Source organism: Sapajus apella, unplaced genomic scaffold (genome assembly GCF_009761245.1).
Source record: "Sapajus apella isolate SASKATOON/1434 unplaced genomic scaffold, GSC_monkey_1.0 scaffold111, whole genome shotgun sequence".
Lineage (NCBI taxonomy): Eukaryota > Metazoa > Chordata > Mammalia > Primates > Cebidae > Sapajus > Sapajus apella.
Window position 1 is genome coordinate 1,328,063 of NW_022437051.1, and position 7,287 is coordinate 1,335,349.

The 7,287-nt window shown below is 43.7% G+C and overlaps 1 long non-coding RNA gene across 1 annotated transcript; it reads right to left on the reverse strand.

Moving 5' to 3' along the window:
* Window positions 1-5,763: 5,763 nt before the first annotated feature.
* Window positions 5,764-6,221, reverse strand: LOC116537487. Its single transcript, XR_004263145.1, has 2 exons — window positions 6,173-6,221; window positions 5,764-5,871 (listed from the first exon to the last, which is right to left on the reverse strand). It is a non-coding gene; the product is annotated as an uncharacterized LOC116537487 (long non-coding RNA).
* Window positions 6,222-7,287: the final 1,066 nt, after the last annotated feature.

A 7,287-nucleotide genomic window follows, 5' to 3' on the forward strand; every position in this document is an offset into this window, starting at 1 on the left:
AATTTTCCTGAGAGACCTCCCTCCCATGCTTTCCCTTTTTGTTCTTTTCCGCCCCCTCCCCCCACCCCTTTTCTTTTCGGAGACAGCGTCTTGCTCTGTCAGCCAGGCTAGAGCGCAGCGGAAATTGTAGCTCCACTCACGGCAGCCTTGGATTCCTGGGAGCCGGTGATCCGCCTACCTCAACCTCTGGAGTAGGTGGGAGAACAGGTGCACACCACCATGCCTGGCTAATATTTATTTATTTATTTATTTATTTTGTAGAGATGGAGTTTGCCATGTTGTCCAGGATGGTCTTGAACTCTTGGGCTAGAGTGATCCTCCTGTCTCAGCCTCCCAATGCACTGAGATTACGGCCATGATTTTCTAGAGCCAATGTTTTCCAAATCATTAAACTGTGCCATTACTTCAAGAATCGATCTCAAATACCACCTTTTCATGAAGCTTCAACCCCTTGCACTATGTCAGAGTAACGTCTCCCATCTTGGGCTTCCAGTAGCTTTTCATCTGTCCTACTCAGTAGAGATGAAGTATAAATATATATATATTTGGAGACAGGGTCTCACTCTGTTGCCCAGGCTGCCAGCAGAATGCACTGCAGCCTCCAGCTCCTGAGCTCAAGCAATCCTCCTGCCTCAGCTTTCCAAGCAGCTGGGACTAAAGCTGTGCCCCACACCCCCCCACCAAGCTACTGTTTTAAATTTTTGTAGAGGTACGTCTTGCTATGTTGCCCAGGCTGGTCTCAAACTCCTGTCCTCAAGCGATCCTCCTCCCTCAGCCTCCCAAAGTGCTGGGATTCCCAAAGGTGAGCCACCATGCCTGGTGCTCTATTTTCATATATAGCTTCCATGCTCAGATTCTAAACATTTTGAGGCTGGGGCTGCCTCCTCTGTATTTACCGTGGGCGCTGCACGTGGTAGCCACTCAGCAATTACATGGATGACTCCAGGTTAACCGCAAGGCAGGGTTCTGTGCCTGCAGTTTCTGGGCAGGTGTGATTTTAGTCTTTACCAGACCAGAACTTTTCAGAGGACAGGACCGTTGTCCTCCCCTTCTTGGTAATATCCATAGTGCTTAAGACATCCCGAATGCTATCCATGGAAAGATACCAGCTGGCTGATGATTAAGTGTTAGAGCCATCTTCAGCCTCTGATCAATTTTGGTTGCCCTGAGGATGTCCTGGTTCACAGTAGAACATAATTTAAGCAGACTCAGCTCGTCTGTTTTCTTATTTTGGACCTCCGAAGGGTCTAGAATCAAACATACTCATCATGAAACCAGGTGGCCCTGGTCTGACCCGGCGTCTGGAGGGACTTGTGAAGCTGCAGATTTCTGTATGGGAAACCAGCATCCATCCGGGATGTTGAACTGCAAATAGCCCAAGCCTGTGCCTTTTGTACTTCAATTAGCATTTTAAGGCAATGGAAAAAGAAACATAAATATACTAGTTCAAACAAGTATGGGGGGGGTGAGGAGAAGATGCAAATATTTCAAGTGAATAACTTTAGACTTCAACTACGGATACTGTGAAATCAATTCCCTAATTACATACATAATAAATCATTTCCCCCTCAGCAAGAAAACTAATTAATGAGCAAAACACAGGCAGACTCTCACCAACCCTTAACAGATGCTTCTGTAGAATTGTCAGGATACCAGAAAAGATCATTTTCAAAGGAAGCAAGTTCCAGTTCCTTCCATTTCCAGTGTTCCTGCTCTAGGTAACCATTGCTATACTTAAAGCCACAGCCCCCCGGAAGGAGGAGAATCGGTGCACAGGGTGAATAATTCAGAAGCAGTAAGCTATCAAGTTGCTCCCCTGTACTTTCTCCACAGAATTTGGGGGTGGTGGGGGATGCAAAGGATCTCCGGGAATGATTTCCTTCATTTCCTCCACAGAAAAGACCAGGCAAGGAGGAGATGCCAAAACCAGGGACTGCGGACCTCACAAAACAGAGGTTGTACTTTTAAGGTTTTTTCTTCTCTTTTATTGACTAGCCAGCCTCCAGCCTCACAAAAAAAAAAAAAAGTCCTGTTACCCCTCTTGAATTCATTTGTGCTTTGTTTGTTTGTTTGTTTGTTTGTTTTGAGATGGAGTCTCACTCTGTCGCCCATGCTGGAGTGCAGCGGTGTGACCTCAGCTCACTGCAGCCTCCGCCTCCTGAATTCAAATGATTCTCCTGCCTCGGCCTCTCGAGTAGCTGGGATTACAGGCACGTACCACCACACCCAGTTAATTTTTTTTATATTTTTAGTAGAGGCAGGGTTTCACCATGTTGGCCAGGCTGGTCTCGACCTCCTGATCTCAGGTGATCTACCCGCCTCGGCCTCCCAAGTGCTAGGATTACAGGGGTGAGCCACCGCATGTGTTTTGTTTTTGATTTTTGGGACAGTCTCACTCTGTTGCCCAGGCTGGAGTGCAGTGGCACAATCATGGCTCACTGCAGTCTCAACCTCCCAGCTTCAAGCGATCCTCCCACCTCAGCCTCCCAAGTAGCTTGGACTACAGGCACACATCACCACACCAGGCTAATTGTTTTTATTTTTATGTAGAGACAGCGTCTCACTTTGTTGGCCAGGCTGGCTGTGAACTCCTGGGCTCAAGCAATTCTCTTACTTTGGCCTCCCAAAGTGCTGGGATTACAGGTGTGCGTCACTACCCCCAGCCTTATTCTTTAACTTGGATAATAAATACTTTTTGCGCCTGCCTAGGCTCTTAAATGTTCACAGGAGACTTACAAGGACTGAGTGACAGATTCCTCCCAGGCTTCTAAGCCACCCCGCCTGAAGCTGGCCTCAGGGATCCCTAAACGTCACCACCACTGCGGCCTCAGCACCCACTGTGCAGCCCAGCCCCTCTGCAGTGACTCCCAGGTCCTTGTGACTCTCTCCTCTGTCCTCCTTCTGTTAATGAACTCTCCGGTGTCACATAGCTATTCATGCCTTCTTGGCTCCTTAACTAGACAGAAGACTCTCCGTAGGCAGGTATAATCTGAGTGGGTCTACTCATCGGCAGCTGTGTCTTCAGACTAGGCTAGTTTCTAAGAAATTAGCCCCTTTTCCCAATGGTCAGGCTCTAGCTGCTCCTGGATGATTCACAACAAATGAAATTCTGTGCAACTAGCAAGAGCATGCAGCTGCATACAGGGTGTTCTAGATGGGCAGGAACTGCAACCCCGGTATTGCAAAAAGAACTTGTGTCTAAGGGTAAGAAGCGTGAGTTCAGATTCCTCTGAAAGTTCCCTGCCTAAGTCTTTGTTCTAGCCAACATTCCCAGGACATTCAGTTAATATGAAAAAGAAATAGCCCTCAACCTATTTGTTTAAAAAAATCATTAAATAGCTAACACGGACTGCACGCCCGCCAGGTGCTCAGCACTGTTCTAAGTGCCTCGTGGGTCTCATCTTACTTTTCGTTCTCAATGGCTCTATCAACAGGCACAGCTGTCTATTTCTATAATCACCTCTGTTTCACAGAAGAGGTGACTGAACGCCCGGCCGTGAAGCAGGTGCCCACACTCATGGACGCTGTGCCAGGAAGTCCACCCTGCAGAGTCCACTCCTCCCCTCTGCACCAGGCCAGCTTTCCTACACCTGCACCAGCACAAAAGGCTCTTTTCCTCATCCTAATGAACCTTCTGATCTAGTTAGTCACTGCGGGATGGGTGGAAGTTATCAAAATTTCCTGGGTGAAAGAGAATAGAATTTTTTTCAGTCACTCCTTCTTACCCTAATAATTCCAAGTTGTGATGCCATACACCTCCAGGGGTATCTGGTCCTTTATACAAGTAGCATCCCCTAGATTGGGGCAAGGTGGCAACCCAAGGCCCTGGCCTCCTTCTTTTCTCTTTCCTGTTTGAGGATCAGCATGTGTTATTCATTTTGCCATTGTAGAAGCACAAAAATGTTTGAGATCCTGTGTTCCCTAAGTGCCGCGTGACTTTAAATTCTTCAGGTTGTAAGTAGCAGAAACGAACTCCAACGAACCTCAGCACACACAAAATATTTATTTATTCACCTAATAGGAAGGCATCCAGGGCATATACCTGCTTCAGGCACAGTGTGATCCAGACACTCAAACGATGTCATCAAGTTGTGGTCTTTTAGCTGGCTCTGCTTTCTTGCATATTGACGCCTTTCTCTTAAGATGGTCATCGGATGTTTTGGGTTTCATGCTAGCAATTATAGAAGACAGAGAGGACCATTTTTATACGGTTTCAGCAACAGGACAAGGGAGGGCTCCGATGGACCAGACAAGGTTATTACCCTACCCTGAACCAGTCATGTGACCTGAAGAATATGAAATTCCAATTGGCCAAGCCAATGTGCATTGGCTCCTGTGGGGAAGTCACTCCCATATGAACCCACATGAAATGGGTTCTTCATAAAAAAGAGAAAAGGGATGGTGAACAGAAAAAAACAAATTCTAATAGAGATCCTGTCAATGCACATATCAAAACACATTTAAAAGGCATTCCCAAATTGCAACATTCTCTATGAGCAATATTTATTCTTTGAAGAATCCAGTAGACCAGGCAAACTGAAAAGGTGTTCAAGCAGGTTTGTGACCATGGATGAGTCAAATCCTCTCTCTGAGCCTCAGTTTTAAGTGAGTAAACTGGTTTAAATAACCATTAAGAAGCTTCTTTCCCTTAATAAAATACATAATTTAAGTAGTGTTCACAATTATAAAAATACCAGCTCAAGAAATGACTATATTGTACTGGCAATCAAAAATATGTTTTGTCCCAGCTGCTAGATCACAGAATTTTGTATACTTCTTTAATGACTTTCACAATCGGAATCACAAGTTAACGCAATGACTTTCCAAGCAAAATGCCGCACTTGCTCGCTGCAAAGGTTTTAACGGTAGAAGATCACACACACAGCAGCTGTATTTACAGCCTGACTTTGAAATTTGGGAAACTTATATGTTTCCTGGAAAGCTATTTGGATTGTAGAGGATGACAATTTTGCTTTGTAGATCCATTCATCAAATGAAATCATCATTCTTCAGTTATTTTCCGGGAAGAAAAATAATGACATGTACCACATTATGTTCAAAACATTTTCCATTTAGACCACATTTCCAATCTGTAGCTCTATGAATTCTAACGCGGTACAGAGACTCATATTGTGAGATAAAAGGCATTAGGTACTCAACTGAAGTCAAATGCAAGAATAAGCCACGTGCAGTAAGGAGAGTCACATATTTGTTGATTTTGACCTAAATTGTTGAAATACTGTTTTTAAGAAATTAAGCAGTCAGATGATTTTTCTATAAACGGCCATTCACATGTGAAAAGCTTTACCATATCTCAACCACGTTTGAAGAATAAATTATAAAACTCTCATTTTGTCTCTTAAGTTTTCATTATACCATTTTAAAGTCAACTTTCATCCTTGCTTAAAAGGCATGGATTCCAGATGTATGTTTGTTAAATCCGGTAAGGACACACAACAATATCTGAATAAGACATAAACATATCAGTCAAGCATCCAGATGATCTGTTTCTTCTACAAGCACTAATGACAATGTATGGAAACTTCCAGAAATTCAGGACCACATAGCTGAAGTATAAATTCAATCAAACTTGCTTTCTCCCCTCAGCCTATGAACCCCTTCAAGTCTCCAACTCTCTTCTTCAACTCTCCTGTGGTTTCTCGTATCAGTTATAATTTTATCACATAACACTTAAATTTTGCATTTGACTCTGCGTTCCCTTTTTCTAAGGCATACCTTTTAATATTCGTAAATGAAAAAGGTGGCCAGGCACAGTAGCTCACGCCTGTAATCCCAGCACTTTGGGAGGTCAAAGGGAGCAGATCACCTAAAGTAAGGAATTTAACAGCAGCCTGGCCAACATGGTGAAACCTTGTGTCTACTAAAAATACAATAATTGGCTGGATGTAGTGGCGTGCACCTGTAATCCCAGCTACTCGGGAGGCTGAGGCAGGAGAATTGCTTGAACATGGGAGGCAGAGGTTTCAGTGAGCCAAGATTCCACCACTGCACTCCAGCCTGGGCAATAGAGTGAGACTTTGTCTCAAAAAAAAAGAAAAAGAAATGGGCCGGGCGCGGTGGCTCACGCCTATAATCCCAGCACTTTGGGAGGCCAAGGCGGGTGGATCATGAGGTCAAGAGATCAAGACCATCCTGGTCAACATGGTGAAACCCCGTCTCTACTAAAAATACAAAACATTAGCTGGGCGTGGTGGCACGCGCCTGTAGTCCTGGCTACTCAGGAGGTTGAGGCAGGAGAATTGCCTGAACCCAGGAGGTGGAGGTTGCGGTGAGCAGAGATCGCGCCATTGCACTCCAGCCTGGGCAACAAGAGCGAAACTCCGTCTCAAAAAAAAAAAAAGGAAAGGAAAAGAAGAAGGTTTGGGGACACATAATTGGTAGCACTCAGCTCTTGCACTCATTCTCAATCATGTTAATATTTGGCTACTTTGATCTGTGGTCAATAGAAAAAGTACAACTTCCCATTGACCTACAGCTGAGATATGTTGCCATTTTAAATGACAGCTCAGAAGGAGTAGCCTCCCCCAAACCTAGAAATTCAAGCTTTTCTTAACTGACTGGGTGAAAAGAATGTCATAGAGGCATAGATCTTGCTTGGGCTGTGATGATTGTTGTTTTTTCTGCTGCATTTAGGAAGCATACTCACCATCATTCACAGGTTGGAGTCTGAGGTCTAAGGATGAATAAAATACTCCAAATAAGAACAATGTAATTATGTAAACTTGATTGTGAGTTTTAAAACAGCAGTTATTTTTTAAACATTAGTTGATATGCGTCACTTCAAGTCCAAATTCCTACAAAAGGGATATTATTCTCAACACGTTTCCAGCTCAATTTTCACTATATCTGAAGCTCTTATGCAGCATACCCTCTTCAAACATGCAAGACAACTCTTCGTCTTATTAACCTCTGAAATCTGAGGCTGGCTCATACCTCTTCCTTCTACTCTTATTTAAAATACATAACTAAGTAAAATTTAAAAAAAAAAAAAAAAAGATGAAATGAAATAAAATATGTGACTGCAGATTCTTCCCCAATGCTGAAAGATAAGAGGTTTAGATTTTTTACAACTAATCAAAATCTAACTGTAAAATAAAATTGAGATTATTTTTGGTTTTGTGATTGTCATTAATCTTATCCACTCCAACTCATAATCATTTAAATCCTGCCTCTACCTCTTAGCCATAATTGCCACTCCCCTAATTCAGAATCATTTCCTGCCTAGCTTATTCCTGCATCAGTAGGCTAACTGGAGTCTCTCCCAGT